The following is a 3030-nucleotide window of genomic DNA, read 5'->3' as shown; positions in this document are numbered from 1 at the left end:
TGCTCAATTGGGGTCCCTCGAGAGTTTGCAGTCGGATGTCCAACGGGGCTGCGGTCAGCTGCAGGCTTGCCACGGCCCAATGCACGTGATGGCTCTGTCACAGGCTGGCGGCGGCTGCGAGGTCGGCAGGACCGTCTGTTGGAGCGTCTGCAGCTGGCTGGACGGAACGTCCCGGAAAGGACCATTCTGAGTGTGTTCCCAAAGACTAAGACAGGAGCTTTCTAGGCTTCATCGGACCCAGGCTGGGAGCCAACTGGCATCCCCCTGCTGTGTTCCACTGCATCAGGGAGAGCTGGGAGCCAGCTTGGGTTCGGGGGGGACGGGAATCAGACCCCACCTGTCAATGGGAGGAGAACCTGGACATTCACAGCTGCTCTCGGAGGCTGTGGCCATATTCCAGGACAGGGGGTGCCGACGGGAGCCGGGGAAGTGGCCGTGCAGGTCGCAAGACGGGGCTTGGGGTCCAGATTCACAGTGTTCCCCCTTCACCCGTGGGGGAGACGTCTGAGACCCCCAGTGAATGTCTGAAACCACAGACAGTACCGGATCCCATACTCTGTGTGGTTTCCTCTGTGGGTATCCCTAATGTATAAACTGGATGCAGGAAGGGATAAACCCACGATAACTACTAATAAACTAGAATGAGCGTAACAACACAGGGTAATAAAGGTCGCATGAATGTGGTCTCTCTCTCAGAACGTCCTACTGTCCCGCACTCTCCCTTCTTCTTGCGATGACGTGAGGTGATAAAGCCCCAGGCGAGATGGAGGTCAGCGACATGGCGTGGCCGAGCGTCAGGCTGACTTCGGACCACCGGCTTCCGGACGACATTGACCGTGGGAAACTGAGACCACAGAAAACAGGACCACAGGTCGGGGGGCCCCTGTATTTTGAAGACAAAGCCGATGGGCTCTGCTGATGACCAGCAGTTTATGTGTGACCCGTGAGGTCCTGCGGCCCAACTCCCACCACGACCGCGTTGCCAGTCCCCGGCACCCAGCCAGGCCACCACGGAGCAAAAGACAGAGAGGGTCTGGCCTGTCTCCACACAGAGACGGTCCTCGGTAAGGTTGTCCACTTGTGGGACAGGCAGGCCCGCCTGGGGTTGGTGCTTAGGGGAGCCCTGGGGGCCGTGTGCATGTCCGGGTGCCCCTCCTGCAAGCCTGGGCAGCCACGCACTGGGTTCACGGCTCCACGTTCACATGTGAGAATGGGAAGACAGGAAATCACAGTCAAGGAAAGGGCTTTGTGCCCCGGCTGTCAGTCTGTGCGTGGGGACTGGTCACCGCTCGGGGACCTCTGCTACCTGTCCATCTGCGGCAGGCCCTGCAGGGCACAGGTCCCAGCTACTGTCTCCAGCTCAGCCTAGTAAACTGAGGCAGCCCAGAGCCCCACTCATACTAGGTGCTCACAGCTGTCGGCTCAGCAGGCTGACCCCAGCACCTAGCCCACACCCTGTACCCAACAGGTGCCCAGGCAGAGGGATCCTCGGACCCAGACCGCAGCAGTGTGGGTGGCCGAGAGCCTCCCTCCCTTACGAGGGGCGGGGTGTGGCTGCGCCCTAGTGGTGGGCCGCGTGGCTGGGGCCAGGCCAGGCTGCTGCCCAGCACCCCCTGAGCTCCTCTGGTCTGAGCGCCGGGCTCTGTCTCCACAATGGTGCTGGGGCCGGTGCCAGCGAGGCGCCCCAGAGCAAGGCAGGAGGGGCTCGGGGGCTCGGGGGACCCCAGCCTCCGACGGAGCCAGTGCTCTGCTGCCTCTGTCCCCTTTTGGCTTCCTCTGCCTCGGTCTCCTGTCCCTCCCTCCCCACATGCTGGGGTGCTAATTGAGCTGGTCACCAGCAAGCCCCCTGCTCCCCTTGATGCCCGTCCCTGCCCAGCAAGCCCACGGGACTGAGGAGGGTCAGGTGGGGGGCAGAGGGGGTGAACGTCTCAAACGCATCTGTAGGCACAGGGGCCTCCCTCCGGCCCCGACCGAGTCCAAGCCACCCCGCACACGTTCCTGCAGCCCTTGCCACCCAGGCCAGGTGTAGCCTCAAGGAGGGGGCGCACATGTGGGGAGAGGGAGCCACACATGCAAACAAGACACACTCAGGAAAGGCTGTCCCCGCAGCAGCAACCTGGAGGGCTTCCTGGACGTGACACTCTTTGGCAGAAGGAGAAGAGCTAGGACAGCCGAGGGAACTGCACACGCACAGGCATGAAGGGGGAGTCTGGGGCCCAGGGAACCACGGAAGAGCCGGTGCAGACCCTGGATAACATAGAACGTGACGTTCCCCCGGGGGCACCGGAGCAGGACAGGGCGCAGGTCTTGCAGCGCCTGAAGCAGGGGCTCCTACACGCCTCCGGCCCCTGCGGCCCGGGCTGGCTCCTCCACCCCAGGCAGTCTTGCTTGTCCCCCCCACCCTCCATCTTCCATTTCGTTCGCGACACTGAGGTTGTGCTGATTTAACAAATTAATCCCCCAAATTACTGAATCGATACCTAATTACGGGCACACGCAGTTCTGAGAGCCTCGCGAGCTGGGGCCTGCTGTCACCATCTGCATGGCGAGAAGCCTGGTTCAGGAGGGGACGCGGCCAGCTCTGCGCACGGCTGCTGCAGTAATGCGGGCCGGCGCGGCCGCATGCTGTGGAGGGGCCAGGGCTGGCCGCGAGGAGCCGGCCTACTCCAGGCTGTTTGTGCCCTGCCCCCGGCAGGTGTGCCCGAATCAGTCCTGTCTGTGTCCCCTTCCATCTGGGGACAATTGTGACCCAGCTCGGCAGGGTGACTCAGACAGACATCACTCTGAGGTCACAGCCTGGCCAGGGCCTCTCTGGGCTCTGAACCTACTTGGTGACCAGCTGCCTTGTGATGGAGGGAGCTCAAAGGAAGACCCCCAGCAGAGGCCCTCCTGGGGCTGCCGCCTCTGGGGAGTGGTGGGGCCCCTCCCGGCCCCAGGATGTGCCCTCCGAGGGGAACGGATCCAGTAGGCTGGCCTGCTGCGGGAGTCACGGGGCTGAGTCAGGCAGCCCACTCAGCCTCCGGCGGCTGC

This window comes from Ursus maritimus, unplaced genomic scaffold (genome assembly GCF_017311325.1).
Source record: "Ursus maritimus isolate PB19 unplaced genomic scaffold, ASM1731132v1 scaffold_8, whole genome shotgun sequence".
Classification (NCBI taxonomy): domain Eukaryota; kingdom Metazoa; phylum Chordata; class Mammalia; order Carnivora; family Ursidae; genus Ursus; species Ursus maritimus.
Note: the sequence above shows the minus strand (reverse complement) of the source record.